At 52.6% G+C, this 20,423-nt stretch overlaps 1 protein-coding gene across 4 annotated transcripts in view; it reads right to left on the reverse strand.

Annotated features, from left to right (window-relative positions):
• Positions 1 to 20,423, reverse strand: part of CASKIN1 (CASK interacting protein 1) — a 189,650-nt gene that overhangs the window by 122,222 nt on the left and 47,005 nt on the right. The window lies entirely within an intron of this gene.

A 20,423-nucleotide genomic window follows, 5' to 3' on the forward strand; every position in this document is an offset into this window, starting at 1 on the left:
GGTGGATAAAAGTCAGTGATGGGTGAAATGATTCCTAATATTAATGCATCTGAGAAGCACCTGGTACTGCAAGTCACCAGCACGCTGGCCACGAGCTAGCAGCCCCTCCACAGGCTATGAGCACTGAAGAGGCAACCAGTATACGTTGTCCTGGCACCAGATGGGAGCAGCAGCGGACAGGGGAGAGCATAGAGAATTCCCTTTACCGTCTCAGGGTCTCACTGTTGCAGACGCTGTGTTTGGGGTTAAATGCAACATGAACAATAAGTGATGGGGGGGATCGGGGATGCTAGCCCCGCTTCCGTCCCCCCACACTTGGATGGCTCTGACCGCCCAGGGACCCATGCAGCATGAATCAGACGCTTACAACAGCAACTCCCAGAGAGAAGGGGTGTGGAGAGGGTCCCATATGAGGAGAGATTAAAGAGGCTAGGCCTCTTCAGCTTGGAAAAGAGGAGACTAAGGGGGGATATGATAGAGGTCTAAAAAAACATGAGTGATGTGGAGAAAGTGGATAAGGAAAAGTTATTTACTTATTCCCATAATACAAGAACTAGGGGTCACCAAATTAAATGAATAGGCAGCAGGTTTAAAACAAATAAAAGGAAGTTCTTCTTCACGCAGCGCACAGTCAACTTGTGGAACTCCTTGCCTGAGGAGGTTGAGAAGGCTAGGACTATAACAGCGTTTAAAAGAGAACTGGGTATGGTGGTTAAGTCCATACATGGCTATTAGCCAGGATGAGTAAGGAATGGTGTCCCTAGCCTGTTTGTCAGAGGGTGGAGATGGATGGCAGGAGAGAGATCACTTGATCATTACCTGTTAGGTTCACTCCCTCTGGGGCACTTGGCACTGGCCACTGTCGGTAGACAGATACTGGGCTAGATGGACCTTTGGTCTGACCCAGTACAACCATTCTTATGTTCTTAGGTTCTTAACTTCCCTTCCAGCTCAGCCCAGGATATACCTCCAGCTCCCAGAGCCACTTCTCCTCCCTCCCGCAGAAACTCAGCCAATCATCTTAAAGGCACCTGCCCCACAGCCTGGGTGGATTCATTTAAATCACCCAGTAGTGTGACGATGTGGTTCTGGCGGGACCCAACTGAGAGTGCCAATTCAGGACCAATTGCTTAAACAGGGCAGTTACAGCCCTAGGTTGGGGTTTTTCCACCTCTAAGGCAAACCAAACCAGCCAGACAAAAATGACTTCGGTTTCACTCCACTGGCTGACCACAAGTCACACAAGCAATTTCCTTAGACACTCCAGTCTCCCAGTATCACCACCAGTGCCACTCGTTCTGGGGATGAATATTTATGAAAACCAACACCCCAATAAAAGAAAAAGGTTCTCTCAATCCCAAAGGACCAAGCCCCAGACGCAGGTCAATATACACATCAGATCTTACCCACAAATCACGCTGTTGCCAATCCTTTAGAATCTAAAATCTAAAGGTTTATTCATAAAGAGAAAAAGGTAGAGATGAGAGCTAGAATTGGTTAAATGGAATCAATTGCATACAGTAATGGCCAAGTTCTTAGTTCAGGCTTGTAGCAGTGATGGAGGAAACTGCAGGTTCAAATCAAGTCTCTGGAGAACATCCCCAGCTGGGATGGGTCATCAGTCCCTTGTGTAGAGCTTCAGTTTGTAGCAAAGTGCCTCCAAAGGTAAGAAGCAGGATTGAAGACAAGATGGAGATGAGGCATCAGCCTTATATAGGCTTTTCCAGGTGTAAGAACACTTCTTTGTTCTTACTGTGGAAAATTACAGCAAAATGGAGTCTGGAGTCACATGGGCAAGTCCCTGCACACCCTGCTGAGTTACAAGGCATATCTGCCTCCTTTCAATGGGTCAGTTGTGTAGCTGATGGTCCTTAATGGGCCATCAAGCAGGCTAGGCAGAGCTAACACCAATTGTCTGGGATGTCACCCAGAAGCAGAGTACAAATACAAAATACAGACAGTATAGGGCCAATACTTATAACTTCAACTACAAAATGATACATACATATAGACAGCATAATCATAACGAGCAACCCATAACCTGGTCTTAGACACCTTATATGACCCCCTTTACATAAGATTTGGTGCCACTACAGGACCTTGGTTGCAAACCATGTTCTATATGGTCCCAGTTTATATCAATAACATCACAAGTGGAAAGCCATGATTAAAAAAATCAATTTCAACCACTTGTTCTATTTGTACTTTGGTTCTTTTCTCAAGAAAGGTACGTTCCCATTGGTGGAAATGACCACTAAAACATGCTGATTTACAACTAACTGGCGCTTTTACACTAGATATTGGGCCATATTCAGACCTTTGAGGTCAGGCTGTATAATTGGGGGGAAAACGTCTTTCTGGACACACAAAAGCAGCCTTGAACTAAAATTCTTGATAGAGGATCATGGATTCAGCATATTCATTTTCTAATTTTAAATGTTTTAATCCATTATAAGAAGTTTAGGCTTTAACATATTTTGTGTTAAATTCAGGTTTGATTTTAAGCCAGCTGATCTGTAAATCATACATTTCTTTTTAAATAACAAAAATTTTAAAAATCTGATATTTTATTTTAAAAAAATCCCACTTATTTTTATCCACCCCGCCCCCAGCCCAGCATCTGCAGAGCTGCAGGAGAGGGCAGGCAGCCAGCTGTGCCTAGCAATGCTGCTTTCATCCCCAACACAGATTGATCTGGATCTCTGGGCCTCTGTTTGAGTCTTTCCAAGGGACTTCAAAATCAATCCTCCCCTCACGCCTGCTAGCAGCAAAATGCAACGCGAGCCTGGCCCCTGGGGCCCAGACAAAGCATCTTAACTGGGCTGTTAGGAAATCAGAGAACTCCTTTCTATTAAAAAAAAAAACTTTTAAAAATCAAGAGACAGAAGGAAAGCGCTTCCCTTCAGCACTGCATATCGACTCAGGGAGGTGTGAAGCCAGGGGACAGTGGAGGGAAGGGGAAATCCCTTGCACCAAAACTCGCCACCAATTCAGACGGCTGTCTATGCAGTTTACATCTCCTGCCAGAGGGAGGTGCTGCAGGCAAGCGGCTGGGGAGAGGACAGGTTGCAGAGGTGGGAAATGGAGCATTAAAAAGGTGCAGTGCTACTGGAATCCAGGCTCACCCCGCATGGCCTAGACAGGTGTGGCAGGCGCAGGAGCCTTCTTGTGATGTCCTGCCTGCTACAGAGATGCCGCAGCCTTCCCGACAGCCCACGCCATCTCCTAGCGCGCTACAGAAAAATGCTGCAGGGCCACAGCCGAGATGGTCACGTGTTTAGTACAAAAGGAGAGCGAGACAGATGGTCAGAATCAGGATGGGGACCAGATGCTTCCAGCTTGTCTCTGGGCTGAGCAACCATCAGATTTACACTTGCAAATTCTTCTGCTGCCTTCGCTTAGTCACCGTGGTCCTCTGCCCCCAGAGCTGCAGCCCTGCCTGCCCCGAGAAAAGCAGCTGCCATTTACCACTGCCTCTCTCTTCCCCACAGGGAGCCTTGCATGGGGCTGGGGGGAGGTCATCTCAAAGGACAGGATTGGCTGAAGGCTGGTGGGAATTTGGTTTATTCCTGATTAAATTTAGCACAGTGAAAGGTGCTGGATCAATGCCCTGAGACTGAAGTAAAATCCACGACCCGGTCCCTGGAAGGGCTGCAACCCCCCCGCCCCCCACACACCTCCAGCCAGCATCTCAATCCTGTGCCAGCAGGGAACCCACCACCACAAGCTGGAGAGCAGCTCGCTCTCCATGACCCATTCCGTGCCTGGCCTCTCTCCTGAGGCTCCCAAAGAGTCTCTGAGGTGCCCCTCATTGGTGGATCTGGTGGAGGGGCTGCCTCCCCCCAAAGGGCCCTGTGCCAGCTGATGCTCACATGCACTGCTTGGCTTGGGCACCAGCACTGGCCCCCTTGCAAACAGGTCATGAAAATTCACGGCAAGAAGAGTAAGAGCAACCACACGATGTAGATTCTGGCCGTGACCAAGATACTGGGTTCCCCAGGCTCTCTCTCCAGGTCCCTGGTGAAGGTAGGTGCAGTAGGGGAGCTAAATTCAGTGTCACTTTAAATCCACCCCCACCCCATTGTAAGGAACACCGGCATACAGGTCCATTCGTTGGCTTATAAAGCAGGGGTGGAACACTGCACATGCAGACCACACATCCCAGCATGCAATGCTTCCTTCACTGGCCCCTTTGCATGCTGGGACTTGTAGTGTCTCTGCATTTTGCCTCAAATGAACGGGAAGGTCCACACATTGGGGTGCCAGGTGCAGCCGTCAGTCCCAGCCAGGCTCCCTGCACTGCACCTGTTGGGTCTAAACTTTTGGTGAACTTTGGAGCCAAAAAACACCCAGACTGGCCGTCTCTGCATAATCCTTTCTGAACCTTTTTTTGAACAAAGCACTGACCTGCAAACTACTCATGACACCCCCTTCCTCAAGTAGCCATTAGCCTTTATCTCTATGCATTTACTTGTTAAACTTGCTCTTCCTGTAAAATCTTGATTGATTATGCATGACCATTATCTTTTATTAATCACTTTGTTTACTTCTGTGTATAAATATTGATGCTCACCCCTAATAAAGGGGCCACACTTATTCTAAAGCTTTTGGGGTAGTGTGTGCCCGTTGATCAACGCATTTGTGTCTGGTCTCTGACAGAATTTTGGGCCCATATTCCAACTCCGCACAACCTCGGGTGTTGGAGAGGTGAGTGAGGACTTGCTTTATTACCTAACAATTTGGGGGCTCGTCCGGGATTCCTTCTGGTGCGGTACCTCTGTCCAGTGGTCAGACCACTCATATATGAATTGGCAAGGCGCCACAGGAGATTTCTCCTAGCCAATTCAATATTGAGGGGTCGTGTATTGGACAGCAGGGTAAACGCCAGTTGGAGGGCTCCTGTCAGACACCATGGGTCAAGGGACTAGCGTGCCTCTTGAGAGTCCGTTGGGGATTGTAAATAAGTTATGGAATGAAGGGAAACTCCCAGTACAGACAGGAATGTCTAGGAAGAAGTTGTACACACTATGTGTAAGGAATTGGACTGGGTATACCGCGGTATTGGCCGACTCGGAGATGAGGTGGCCTTCGTATGGCTCTTTCGAACAGGCTGCCTTAAGAGGAGTAAAGAGCCAGATCGAAAAAGACCATCCGGGACAGTTATGTTACTGGTTTTGTTGGGACACAGCAGCAGAGCTGTGGAAATCTTTAAAAATTATGGCAGTCAGGTACTCTCCCGAGAGTGAACCCCCTCCAGGTTATTTCGATGAAGGGTGTAGACCACGGCGTGTTTTAACTCGTCAGCTGGTCCCCTCTGCACCTGCCCCTATTCCTCCGCAGGGGAACTCTCTCCTTGTAGCAGAGGGGAATCTGCAGGATCCCAGATTGGAATTTGTGCAGAAGGATGAGGAGGAATTGGAGGGGCCAACCTTGGGAGGAGTAGTTACTAGGCTTAGGTCCAAGCAGGTACAGCAGGGTGCATGCCCCCCCCCTGAGGATAGCCCAGAGGATGTCTCTGTCAAATCTCTTGCGAATAATAAAAGTATGGTTATAGAGATGCCTTTACAGGTGCACGATCAACCTTATATGAGCAATGATGGACGATTGCAACATGCTAGTATTGTGGAATATAAAGGATGGCTAGAATGGGATTTGAAAGAGTGGGGACAGTTGTCAGGGTCTTTTGGGGAAAATCCCCGAAAGATCATAGAACTTCTAGAAAGATTGTTTTTAAGTTATAATCCTACTTATACGGATGTGGATCAGTTGTTAAGTAGAGTTTTGACTGGAGAAGAACGTAGTAGATTGTGGATGGCAGAAAGGACATGGGGAGATAGCAATGCAGCTAATGTTACTTGGATGGATAGGCGGGATCTGGCCGCTGGCTGGAATCCCCTAGACTGGACTCAGCTAAGGCTGACTCAGCTGCGAACAGATAGAGAGCGATTGTTAGAGAGACTCAAGGAAATGGCTCGCCGCTCGCCTAATCAGGCTAAGTTCATGCAGATTCGGCAGGAATCTGATGAGCCGCCCAGAAAGTTCTGGTCGAGGCTATTGGAGGGGGCCCGAATGTTCACTCAGATGGATCCTGAGAGAGAAGCAGACCACCCTACTCTTATTTCATTTTTTGTGAATCAGTCGGTGCCCCCTGTAAGGGATTACTTCTTAAAGTTTCGCCCTGGTTGGGGAGGTGAGTCAGTCACTTCAGTGTTGGAAGTAGCTGATTTTGCCTGGGAGAAAGAAAGGGAAAGTAGTAAAAAGAAAGAGAAAAAGGAAGAATATAAGCTGATGGCTTTAGCTTTTCACGGTGGTGTTCGAGGCAAAGGCCGTGGCCGTGGCAGGGGATTCCAGGGTGCCCGGGGAAGAGGGTCCTGGCGACCCCAGCCATCAGGAAATTGTTTTCAGTGCGGACAGCCTGGCCACTTTAAACGTGAATGCCCCTGGGGACGCCCAGAAGGTCTGGCTGCATCCGCAGATGCTTACACAAGTGAGGAATACACCCCTGCACCACCAGCTCAGCCCATCCCCCAGGCCTGGATCAACTATGGAAAACAGCAGCAGCCGCAGCAAACTCAGCCTCCTCAATGACGGTACCCCGGGGGCGAAGGCAAACAATGTGATGGTCTTATTTCCTTAATGTCTTTAGCCGGCTCCTTTCTCACTTTCTCTCCTCCCAGCGAAGAGCCTCGTTTAACCCTTTCAGTCCAGGGACTGCCTGTCTCTTTCCTCATTGATACTGGGGCTACTTTCTCTCTTTTAAATCATGCCCCCTCTCCCTGGCTATCCTCTGAGGTTAAAACTGCGACTGGGGTGGAGGGCAACCCACAGTCTCTGGGACTCACTTTGCCTTTGAATGTTATTTATGCTGATAAATGTTTTCCTCACCGTTTTCTTTTTTCCCCAGCTTGTCCGATCCCTTTGATGGGCCGGGATTTACTCTGTAAGCTTGAGGCTACTTTAACCTGCACTCCTGAAGGGGTAGGATTATTGATGACAGTGTTAGGAGATTCGGCCCCTACTCAGGGTAATTGGGAAACCCCCCCTTCTCTCTCCCCTGACCTCACTGACTTGCCTTCAACCCTCTGGGGAATTTCTGACACTGATGTTGGCCTGCTCCTTTCGGCAGAGCCTGTAAGGATTCAGGTAAAGCCTTCCTTAACCCCCCCGTCAGTCCCTCAATACCCCCTGTCGCTGGAAGCCCGGGAGGGCATCCGCCCCATTATTGAGGGATTCATTGCACAAAAGCTAGTCCGCCCTCAGCGCACTCCCTGTAACACCCCTATACTGCCTGTCAAAAAGCCTCCTAAAAAGGACGGAGACCCTGTTCGTTGGCGCTTTGTACAGGATCTACGAGTTGTTAATCAGTATGTGGTCCCTCTTCATGCAGTAGTTCCTGACCCAGCTACTATCATCAGCCAAATCCCCTGGGATGCTGAGTGGTTCACTGTTATTGACTTAAAATCAGCTTTTTTCAGCATTCCTGTGCACCCAGACTCTCAGTATCTCTTTGGTTTCACCTGGGAGGGACAAAGTTATGTCTGGCAACGACTTCCTCAAGGCTACAGAGACAGCCCCACGATTTTCAGCCAGTGCCTCCGCCACGACTTGGAAGGTTTCACCAGTCCGCAGGGATCCACATTGGTCCTATACGTAGATGACATCCTATTAGGTAATCGCGAAGAAGCTGCCCTCCGCATCGATGGTAAGGCACTTTTATTATACCTACACACCAGAGGCCACAAGGTAGACCCTAAAAAGATTCAGTGGGTCTCACAGAAGGTCCGATATCTGGGCTTCCTGTTAACCCCAGAAGGAAGACAGATGGACCCAGCCCGCATAAAGACTATTCAAAACTGCCCTCTACCGAACACCAAGAAACAACTTCGAGGTTTCTTAGGATTAATTGGCTTCTGTCGCCCCTGGTTGCCGTCCTGCGGGGAGTTAAGCAAACCGCTCCACCGACTCACTGCTAACCTTGCTCCTGACCCTTTGCAGTGGTCCCCGGACACTATTCAAGCCTTTCAGTTACTCAAGGACAGTGTGGCCTCCTCCATGTCTCTCCGCCCCCCCAATTACAGCAAACCCTTTCACCTTTTTGTCCACGAGAGGGGCGGAATTGCTAGTGGTGTCCTTACCCAGCTGAGCGGGCCCCACCATTTCCCGCTTGCTTTTTACTCTCAGCAAATCGACCCTGTCGCTCAGGGAACCCCATCCTGCACCCGGACTCTGGCAGCAGCTGCCCTGCTGATCACAAAGGCAAAGAGCCTAACCCTGGGTCATTTTACCACGGTTTGGACCTCTCATGCCTTGTCAGCCCTTCTGCGTAGGGGCACAACCCAAGTCTTTTCGGCCCATCGTCAGCAACAGCTAGAGGCCGAACTCTTAGAAGACACTAACCTAATTTTTGAAAGGTGTGGACCCCTTAATCCAGCTACCTTGCTTCCTGACCTGCCAGTCCCCCAGGACCAGCACGACTGTGTGGAAGTAGTTTACAGCATCTTACAGATAAGAGACAACCTGTTTGACGTGCCACTGGACAACCCCGATTGCATCCTCTTCTCGGACGGAAGCTCCTTCTATGTTGATGGCAAGCGTTTCACTGGTTATGCTGTCACCTCTGAATGGGACATTCAAGAGGCCGCCTCACTGCCAGGCAACTGGGGAGCCCAAGCCGCTGAACTCTATGCCCTGGCCCGAGCTTGCCAGTTGGCCGCTGGTAAGACCGTTACCATTTTTACTGATAGCAAATATGCTTTTGGAGTTGTGCATTGTCATATCCACCTCTGGAAGTTTCGAGGTTTCCAGACAGCTGCCGGTAAACCCATTCAGCACCTCCCCCTCATCCACAAGCTTTTGGACGCCCTCCAAAAACCCTCCGTCCTGGCTGTAGTTCACTGCCGGGCCCATACTAAAGATAGCAGCCCCGTTACCCGTGGGAATGCCCTGGCTGACGCCTCCGCCAAGAAGGCTGCCACCTTACCTTTAGCCATGCCCACATTGGCTATTGCAACCTCCTCCTTTACTCCACCGCACTCCGTACCAGTACCCGCTGCTGAACTAAAATCATGGGAAAGCCTCGGGGCCACTCTGGTCAAAGGGACCTGGCTTATGCCAGATGGCCGAGCCTGCCTCCCTCGCTCCACATACCCTGTGGCAGTTCGCTGGCACCATGATAAAGGGGGTCACTACGGCACGCACGCCCTCGTGGACACTATCGCTCGCTTTTGGTATGCTCCAGGCATTCAACCCTATTGCCTATCAATAGTGAAAGCATGCAGCACATGTCAGCGTAATGGACCTGCTCCACCTCTTAACAAAATTAAGGGTGGAAGACCTCCGCCTGCTGCTCCATTTCAACATCTTCAAATTGATTTTGCAGATATGCCAAAGGCTTTTGGAAAAAAGCACCTCCTTGTTTTGGTTTGCCCTCTGACTTCCTGGGTCGAAGCTTTTCCTACTGCTAATTGTACTGCTGCCACAGTGGCGAAGATTCTCCTTAGAGATATTGTACCCCGTTTTGGCATCCCTCTTGTGCTCGACTCAGATCGCGGACCTCACTTTACTGGTCATGTCCTTGGCCATTTAGAACAAGGACTGGGCATTTCACACTCCTTTCATACACCCTACCACCCCCAGTCTAGCGGGAAAGTTGAGCGTATGAATAGGGAACTTAAGTTTACATTGGCTAAATACTGTCAGGAAACAGGATTAAAGTGGCCTCAGGTACTTCCCTTGGTCCTGTTTCACCTTCGTACTCGCCCAACCCGCGCATTGGGATTATCCCCCTTTGAACTGCTCTATGGACACCCCCCTTTCAAAGGCGGGGCGCTACCACGTGCTGATGTTTCACTATTGGGAGGGGATCATATGACTGCGTGTCAGTTTCTCTCCCTACAGGCTCGCCTCCGTACCCTTTGGAAAGCCTCGCAGTTTTCCCAGACCGTGCCGCTGGAGGAACAAATCCACCCGTTCCAACCAGGGGACTTCGTCTGGGCCAAAAAGTTCGTTCGTGACGACACCCTCCAGCCAAGGTTTACTGGACCCCACCAGGTTCTTTTGACAACCCAGACTGCAGTGTTCCTGGAAGGACGCAAATCTTGGATCCACCACTCCCACGTCAAGCCAGCCGTAGTGGACCACAGTGACGGACCAGCAGCTCTTGTCACCACTGAGGACACTGCCTTCGACCAGTGGACCAGCTTACCTCTCTCAGACATTAGACTTAAATTAACTCGAAAAAAATGAGAGGACCCTTTATTCTGACAACTGTATGTTTTTTATGCTTTTTCAGTTTATTTTCTGCTTATGAAGATAATGCTTTTATTAGATATTCCCATGAGGTTAAAACTCGTATTTTAGGAAATAGAAGTGATTGCTGGGTATGTACTCAATTTCCAGTAAATGCAGCACAGGGACTCCCCTTCACACCCATTCCCCTAACCACTGCTAATATGACTTGGATGCCACCGACTAGAATAAAAGATCCAGTCCAACCCAATCTTACATGGGACAAAACAGAAGTGCCAATTAACAAATATCTCAGGGTAACCAATCAAACAGGATCACTGTGTTTTGTTAAAGAAAAAGGGTCAACTTTTGTGGGAACAAGTAAATGCAACATATATTTTAATGGCACCGCCTTTAGTAAAAATCTTGGCTTCAAGCCTTGCGCATCCCACTTATCCCATATGTGGATCCCTCACCCCGATCCAACCTTTTCAACTTTTTCATGGAGGGGCAGGTTTTCAGAGTCAGTTTTTAAAAAGCCCTGCTCAGAGCTCGAGGGTGTCCAACTAATTGTTAAAGGATACACAATTGCCTTCTACAACTGCTCAAGCAGTACTACACTGCCCTTTGAGGACAACACTACCAATTGTGCCTCTGCAGTTCACACAACGACCCCTCTGCGTTACCAGGGGAACAGTGGTACAACGGGCGGTGGGTTACCTCCTACTTTGAGAAATGGAATACCCAAAACGCATTATATGAACATACTGGGTGTGCGGGCCCAAGGCTTATTATTTCCTCTCCCCTGATTGGGCAGGGTCATGTTATTTGGCATGGCTAGCACCGCCTTCTCGGATCTCCCTCACTCCCCCTCATTTTCCCCACGTTCGTAACATCCGTGAAACTGACAGAGATATTAATCTCCGTGATGGTTTGTCCTGGCAGCGGTGGGCTGGTCACACTAGCTTGAAGGGTGCTATCATCCGTCTACAGGGACTATTAGAATCTTTGACCAATGAAACTGCAACCCTATTTGAGAACCAGGCCGGGGAAATGTCCCAGCTGCGCCAGTTGGCTTTGCAAAACAGAATGGCTTTAGATATGATGTTAGCAGCCCAGGGAGGAACTTGCGCCCTCATAAATGAAGAATGCTGTGTTTTTGTAAATGACACCTACTCTGACACTTTTCAACGTACCAACACCTAAGGGAAATGGCTAAAAACTACTCCTCTGGCCAGCCACCTTATGATTGGTGGGGAGCCTTATGGAATTGGCTGCCCGGATTTGGGTGGGTTAAAAACCTCTTGGTGGGTGTTGTTGGGGCCATGGTAGTCCTTATAATACTGTGTTGCTGTATTCAGTGTGTCCCCTCCCTCATAAACTCATGTAAGTCAGTTTATTCTTTTCCCACTTCAGCTAAAAGCCTTACTCTCTTCGAATTGGCCCAGGCTGAAATTGCCAAGCGGCCCTTGAGATCTTGAAATAGGGTGTAGCTTTTTGATTAATAGTTATCTCAAAGCTACAAATGGAGGAATGTTGGGTCTAAACTTTTGGTGAACTTTGGAGCCAAAAAACACCCAGACTGGCCGTCTCTGCATAATCCTTTCTGAACCTTTTTTGAACAAAGCACTGACCTGCAAACTACTCATGACACCCCCTTCCTCAAGTAGCCATTAGCCTTTATCTCTATGCATTTACTTGTTAAACTTGCTCTTCCTGTAAAATCTTGATTGATTATGCATGACCATTATCTTTTATTAATCACTTTGTTTACTTCTGTGTATAAATATTGATGCTCACCCCTAATAAAGGGGCCACACTTATTCTAAAGCTTTTGGGGTAGTGTGTGCCCGTTGATCAACGCATTTGTGTCTGGTCTCTGACAGAATTTTGGGCCCATATTCCAACTCCGCACAACCTCGGGTGTTGGAGAGGTGAGTGAGGACTTGCTTTATTACCTAACACACCCGAGGAAGAGCTGTGGGGCTCAAGGAGCTGGCAGAGCCCAGTGAGCCAGGGATTGCCTTTTAATTCTGGAGCCTTGTGTCCACAGTAAATACACAGACCCAGTGCTCCAGGCACCGCATGCATGAATGCCCTGCGGGATGAGCTCAGGAGCTGCCTGGGCCCAGCACCCAGGGGGCGGCTGGATGGCGAGCAGAACTGGGTACCACGCTGCTCAGGAAGGGTCTCAACGCCCCAGGGTCTCCTGCAGAGGCTGCAGCTCCTCAGGAGAGCTCAGCCAGGCTCCCAAAGCACGTACCACACAGGGCGAGAAGGCAGCTCTGCCCCCAGTCCCTCGGCACCACAGCATCTGATTCCTTCCTGCTGCATGCCTCCCTCTCAACCTTATCCTCACTTGACCTCCCCCTCACTCCACTCGCCTGCTGCAGCTGCTCTGAAGCATGTCTAAACCGATCAGTATCTCTGCCCCAACTAGATCACGCTTGGGCCTGGCCAGTGCTGTGGCACCGTGTGCAGCTCCCCACAGAGCCCAGGGTGTGTGTGTGTGTGGGAAATGCAGGGCCTTGGGTCACAGAGCCAGTCGAGTACATGCACGACCATTTGGAGATGACAGAGCCGCTCGAGCCGTGCATACAGAATCCTAGCTGGCAGGGACTGCCAGGACAGCTCCCTCCCGTCCCTGACCCGGCTGCAGGGCTCTCCATCTCACAAGCCCAGCGAACACCCAGCGATGCCAGTAGCTGAGCAGGGGTGGCTGGAGGCAGTAAAGCAGCTAGGGACTGGGCCAGCTGCCTCAGGCACCTCCTGGGCCTGGGGTCACACGCAGAGCATGGGCTGGAGCAGCACAGGACAGTCATCTCCACTCACCCAGCCGAGCCGTCCTCGCACACGACGCAGGGAATCCCTGTCCCTCGGGGACACCCCTCTTCCCCATCCCAAAGGTGCCTGCCTGCCAGGACTGCACCTCTCCACCCCCAGGCTATGCCACACAGCAGCTGCTAACAGGGATCCTACCCACATGGACCCTATTCCCTCCCTCGGACAGAGGGGCCCCCAGGGGAAGGGAGGAGGGGACGTTCCTTGGGGAACCAGCTGTTCCCCGTCTCAGCAACATTCAGCAGCACTCAGAGAAGCTCTCCCCAGCACAGCGCCGCTCCCTGCCCGTCACAGCCACTTGTCTTTGCCCCACACGTGGCACTATCAGGCGGCTGCATGGCACTACACCCGTCACTGGGATGGCCTCCTCCCCCTTTGAAATCCCCCTCTGGCTCCCACCTACCACCCCAAACCCGCGTGGGAGGAAGGTTGGGCCAGTGGCTAGTGCAGCAGCCTAGGCCAGGGTTCAATTCCCTGCTTCACCATGGAACTCCTGGGTGACCCCAGGCAGGTTACTCTGCCTCCTTGTGCCGCTGATCCCCAGCTGTACCCTGGGGACAACAGCGCCGCCTGGCCTCCCAGGTTCTGGGAGGGTCAGTATGTAATAGAGACGCTGGGAGAGCTACCGATCAAATATGCTACATGAGAAACAGCCATCGGCATTACTGTGAGCATCTGGGCCTCACCTCCACACACCCCCAGTGCCTTCACAACCGGCTCCTCTGCACTAGCCACCGTCTTCTCTTGTGTGGGGGACCCAGCGCCTGCTTCTCACACAGCCAGCCCTGCACCACGGATCCGGTAGGCCCACCCCTGCCACAGCATCTGCGGGACACAGGCCAGCTAGCGCTGGCCGGGCGGAGCAGCTCCTGGAGGGATGGCATTAGCGCTAACCAAGGGTTTAGAGTCACCATCAGAGCCCGGCGCTCACCAGGTGAACTCAGCAACCTCTCTTCCTGCACTCGTGGCAGCTCGTCTCCAAACTGGACCATGAGCTCTTCAGGGCAGGGATTGTGTCTGCCCAGGTCCTCGTGCCGCACAACTGGGGCCCCGGGCACCACCACAATAACTGTCTGGGGCTTGCACCCTACACAGCCTCCCGACGAGGCATCAGCGCCACCGAAACCAAGCAGAACAAGTCACCTGCTCGGCTCCCTTGCAAAGTCCAGCCACAGGTTTCATTCTGGGTTTCAGTTCTTACGCAGCAGCAAGATGACAAGCCCCCTTCCACTCCCACCCTCTGCCCCGAGGCAGCCCAGCTCGGCCAGAGGAGCTCTGCACCGGGGCATGCAAGGAGCTGATCCAGAGAGATGGCGAGCGAGCGCCCACAATGCCCGCAGGAGAGTGCGCCTCTCCGGACCAGGCCCCTATGGGCACAGGCAGGAGGCTGCCCGAGGTGAGGAGGGATGGCTCTGCCAACATCTCCAGGGGCAGCCGCCAAGCCTGCAGCATGGACTGCCAGCCCCCTCAGACACCATCTGAGGAGCCATTCACCCTCCCCACCATCCACTTCACCCCACAGCCAGGACACAAGGCTCTCAGTACCAGACACAGAGACCCAAACCCACAGCAGCATTCGCTCCTTTGGGGGGGCCCAACTCAAGACACTTTGTGCCTCATTTCAAGCACCCCAGAGTCCCACAGTGAATCAAGAGCCAGAAATAGGACCCAGGAGTCCTAGATCTCACCCCCCTGCCCCAGCCCATGAGAGCACAGGTGCCCACAGTTAGTGACAGAACTGGTAACCAGGGCAGCATCAGCTCCATCCTGGCTTAGCTATAGGTGCCAAAGGATGCCACCGGCTGTGTGTCACTGGGCAGCGACCCACCCCCATGGGCCCTGGACACAAGCCCCCAGCAGCATTAGGAACTGGACAGAGCTCGGGGAGGGAGGGTACTGGGCAAGGAGGATGTCTGGGCACGTGGAGAAGCTCATCGGGAAGGTTTTATGACTCTGGAGTGAGCAGTGCCAGGCAGCGTCCCAGGGAGAACACACTCCACAGGACACACAGCTGCAGAGCTGGGCTCTACACCCCTGGGGGCAGGGCCACCAGCCAGGCTAGGATAGCAGGAGGGGCAGGAAGCACCTCAGCCTGCCTGTTTGCTCCCAGGAAGGGGAACAGCTGGCTCAGAGCCACTGCCCCGGAGTGACGCTGCTATGCCCAGTGACCCAGGGGAGAGGCCGAGGGCATCAGCATGCCTTGGGGAGGGGCCAGGGGCATCAGCGTGCCTGGGGGAGGGGCCAGGGGCATCCGTGTGCCTGGGGGAGGGGCCAGGGGCATCTCTTCTCATACCAATACAACAAACAAAAAACAGCAAAAGCAAATCCCAGAGCCGAACAGAGACATTGTCACTGCAGCTAGGGTGACCAGATAGCAAGTGTGAAAAATCGAGACAGGGGCTAGGGGAGCCTATATAAGAAAAAGACCCAAAAATCAGGACTATCCCTATAAAATTGGGACATCTGGTCACCCTAGCTGCAGCCTTCCCAGTGCACCCATGCTTCCCTCTGCCTCACTGGCCCCAGGGCCCTCCAAGACTCAGTGGGACAAGGGGTGCCCTTTGATACAGCACTTTGGTTCCCCCCAAAGGGAGGGGATAGCTGGGGTAACCTGGTCTGACTGGAGCGCAGAGAACAACAGAGGTGCAAGATTTATGAATGAGGCAAGAGAGTCCCAGCAGGCCCGCTCCCGAGCTGTGGGGTGTTAGGGAACACAGGTGGCTGGGATGCCCGGCAGGGCAGCGGGTTGGCAGGAAGGAACCTCTGGCAGCAGGGTGGCCCGTGCCCGCATGGCATGCAGCAGCTAAACCATTACCATCTTCTCTACAATCGCCATGGCACTGTCCAGACTGGTTGCAAAGGCAGCTCACCTGGCACCAAGCAGAGCCTGGGTGCCAGCCAAGGTTGGAGCAGGTCCCCAGTGACTCACAGTCCTTGAGGTGTTGATCCCACAGCCCCCAGGAGCTAGGCGGGGCTGTTACCCCAGGGCGCAGCTGGACGGCTCAAAGAGACAAGGGCACGAGCAAGCCTGGGTGTGAATCTATAGCGCCCCAGGCTGCTGCGTGCTGCCTGGCCACATGGACCCTGCTGCTGTGCCCTAGATGTTCTGTCACCTGTTTGACCCAGAGCACGGGGGTCAGCCTGCTTCTCATGTGCACCGTCCATCTTCCAGCGAGGAGGCGTGTGTGCACGCCATGTGCACTAGCAGGAGTGCCCAGCAGCCCTGTTACGAAGCTCTTTCCTTTCACAAATGAACCATTCTGAAGCCGTTTCTAGAAAATTCATTCTGGACGCGGAAGGCAGGCTGCATCCTGGAGCACTGGGCATGGGGGAGCCGGGACATGTGCCGCAAAGCCACCAGCTCCAAGCCTCATGCATTTCCCCTCCGGGCTACACTAGTTACTCCTCTCCCCAGCCGTGGGGCTCACAAGGCTCTGGCTGGAGTCAGGAGATGCGCACATGCCCAGGAGTCAGGACTGCCCTGGGCTGGAAATGATCAGCCATCTTGGGAATGTACTGTGCTGCCAGCCCTGGCTTCAAAGCCCGGGGAGTGGAGTCTGGCTGTCTCCAGCTCTGACAGACACCACGGCTTCCCATCAGCACCTGGCTCCCAGGGGACGATGGGCCAGGGCTGCCTGGCACACAGTGCCTACTCCACCCAGAGGAAGGGGAACGCCCATGCCAGTTTTCCAGGCAGCAGCCCCCTCCGGTCCCATGGCAGCCTGGAGACCACCCACAAGATACAGCAATCCCACTGAGCTTCTGCCAGGGCCCGAGGAGCAAGGGTGGCAGCCCGGACCCCGCTCTGCGGGCACCCAGCCCCAGGCAGTGCCAGAGCAGCAGAGATGCAGCCCCAGGCAGGGGTTCTCAGACAGACACAGCTCAGCCCTTCCATTGCTGATCTCCACCCCCTGCCTGCTGTGCAGCCAGTCACCCCCGGCCCATAGACACCCGGCTCTCGGAGCACAGTGCCGGGATGCACAGCCTCACAGCCGGGGCACGTGCCATATGGCAACTGGCACATGCATCCCCCAGACACACCCTGTGGCAGCTGGTTGTGCACACATACACAACCCCCGGACGTACCCCATGGCCCCCCTTTCCTTGGTGAGGCCCACTACACCCCGAGGGCACGTTCCGCTCTGCCTGCTGCTCCTGTCTCTCTCCTGACGCCCAAGCTCTTTCATTGGGTCTCACTGCCAGGACTGAGGCAGCCACGTACGACCCCTGGGGCGACCCTCCCTCAGATCCGCGGGGCACAGAGTCACACGTGCTGCCTCCTTCGCTGGCGACAGATCGTGAGCTCCATGCAGTGACCACTGGCCTGAGGTGCCAGCTCCCAGCTGAGGCTGAAGACCCACCTCCTCTCCCTGCCACCCCACCCACTCAGGGACAGGGAGTCTGGGTTGCCTAGTATCTTAGCCATCTAATCAAGGTTTCTCGCGGCGCTAACCCCAATCTCCTACCCCCGCAGGCCCCCGGGGAACACACCGCTCTTCTGGAGCATCTTGTGTCCTGCGCAATTTCTGGGAGATTAGAACACGTCCGTGAGTTCTCAGCCAAGCAGTGAAGTTAAGTGTCACTTAGAGCAATGTCTCCGAAATCTCAGCTCCGCAGAATTTCTGTGCCTCCTGCTGGGTCTCACCGGCCCAGGGAGAGGGCTGGGAGAGCCCACAGCACCCTGCTCTTCTCTCCAGCACCAGTGGGGGACCGTTCCCAAGTGTTTTCCCAGTCTAGTTAACAAGTGCCCCAGGCAAGGAGGATATGAAACAGGCAGGGAGGTGCAGAGTTCTCTCCTGCATTAGCGGGTTGGACCCAGCCAGCCCTCCCGGTACCGAGTCTCCCCCTATCTGTACCATCAGAGAGTGCCCCCAGAAATGGCACCTTCATGATGCCCCCCACCTATCCCCCATGATTTCTGTGTCCTTCCCATCTGCACAGGAATAGCTCCAATCCCCAGGCACAATCTCTAGTGGTGTCACAGCGCAGAGTGCCTCTCACGCCGGGGTCACTGGAAGTGCCCTTTCGTGGGGCACTGCTAAAGCCTTTGTTTCACGTTACGAGAGATGACGTTCCAGCAGGCGAGAGAATCCCTGCTGCCCCGGGCTCCTTGCAAACCCAGTGACCCTTGAATAACACAAAAGGCCTGGTTTGCTTTTTTAGATCTTTACGTGACTCATCCTAATGCAATGAACCACACAGCGCTGCTGCTAAGAACAGGCTGTAAAGACAGAGAGCAGTGAGGGGGCACTCAAAGGAAAGCACCGTCTGTCTCTGCAGGCAAAGATGCAGAGCCAAGAGGAGACTCAGGGTACGTCTACACTACAGGATTATTTCGATTTTACATAAACCAGTTTTGTAAAACAGATTGTATAAAGTCGAGTGCACGCAGCCACACAAAGCACAATAATTCAGCGGTGTGGTCCATGTACCGAGGCTAGCATCGATTTCAGGAGTGTTGCATTGTGGGTAGCTATCCCGTAGCTATCCCATAGTTCCCGCAGTCTCCCCCGCCCATTGGAATTCTGGGTTGAGATCTCAATGCATGATGGTGCAAAAACAGTGTCACGGGTGATTCTGGGTAAATGTCATCACTCATTCCTTCCTCCGTGAAAGCAACGGCAGACAATCATTTCACGCCTTTTTTCCCTGGAATGCCTTGGCAGACGCCATAGCATGGCAACCATGGAGCCCGTTTTGCCTTTTGTCACTGTCACCGTATGTGTACTGGATGCTGCTGACAGAGGCGGTACTGCAGTGCTACACAGCAGCATTCATTTGCCTTTGCAAGGTAGCAGAGATGGTTACCAGTCATTCTGTACCATCTGCTGTGCCACTGTAAATTGGCAATGAGATGACAGTTATCAGTCATTCTGTACCATCTGCTGCTGTCATGGGTGCTCCTGGCTGGCCTTCGCTGAGGTCGGCCGGGGGCACAAAGACAAAAATGGGAATGACTCCCCGAGTCAATCTCTCCTTTATGGTTTATCTAAAAATAGAGTCAGTCCTGCCTAGAATATGGGGCAAGTGTACTAGAGAACCAGTGTATCAGCTGCTCCATGTCAGATCCCGCAGAAATGATGAGCTACATGCCATTCACGGGGGGTGCCCCTGCAACAACCTCACCCGTTGCTTTCCTCCTCCCCCAACCCTCCTGGCTACCATGGCAGTGTCCCCCCATTTGTGTGATGAAGTAATAAAGAATGCAGGAATAAGAAACACCGACTTTTTAGTGAGATAAAATGAGGGGGAGGAAGCCTCCAGCTGCTATGATAGTCCAGGCAGGACATTAAACTGTTGGGGGAGAGGAGCCCAGCATCCCGCTGCTATGATAGTCCAGGCAGTACAGAATCTTTTCTTTAGACATGAAGGGGGGGGGGGGCTGATGGAGTTCAGCCCCCAGTTGCTATGATGAGGATGGTTACCAGCCATTCTGTACCATCTGCTGGGAATGACCGGGAGTCATTCCTGTTTTTACCCAGGCGCCCCCGGCCGACCTCACCTGAGGACAGCCAGGAGCACTCACAGAATGATGACGAGGACATCTACCAGTCCTTCTGCACTGTACCGTCTGCCACTGGGAAGGGAGGGGAGAGGATGCTGCTGTTCACTGCCGTAGCACTGCGTCTACCACCAGCATGCAGTAGACATACGGTGACACTGAAAAAAGTCAAGAAACAATTTTTTTCCCTTTTCTTTCACGGGGGGGAGGGGGGTAAATTGACGAGATATACCCTGAAACACCCCGGACAATGTGTTTGACCCTACAGGCACTGGGAGCTCAGCCAAGAATGCAAATTCTTTTCAGAGACTGGGGGGACTGGAGGATAGCTGGAGTCCTCAGTCTCCCCTCCCTCCCTCCATGAGCGTCCATTTGATTCTTTGGCTTTCCGTTACGCTTGTCACACAGCACTGTGCTGTGGACTCTGTATCATAGCCTGGAGATTTTTTTCAAATGCTTTGGCATTTCATCTTCTGTAACGGAGCTCAGATAGAACAGATTTGTCTCCCCATACAGCGATCAGATCCGGTATCTCCCGTACGGTCCATGCTGGAGCTCTTTTTGGATTTGGGACTGCATCGCCACCCGTGCTGATCAGAGCTCCACGCTGGGCAAACAGGAAATGAAATTCAAAAGTTCGCGGGGCTTTTCCTGTCTACCTGTCCAGTGCATCCGAGTTCAGATTGCTGTCCAGAGCAGTCACAGTGGTGCACTGTGGGATACCGCCCGGAGGCCAATACCGTCAATTTGCGGCCATACTAACCCTAATCCGACATGGCAGTACCGATTTCAGCGCTACTCCTCTCGTCGGGGAGGAGTACAGAAACCGGTTTAAAGAGCCCTTTATATCGTT

This window comes from Gopherus evgoodei, chromosome 10 (assembly GCF_007399415.2).
Source record: "Gopherus evgoodei ecotype Sinaloan lineage chromosome 10, rGopEvg1_v1.p, whole genome shotgun sequence".
NCBI lineage: Eukaryota > Metazoa > Chordata > Testudines > Testudinidae > Gopherus > Gopherus evgoodei.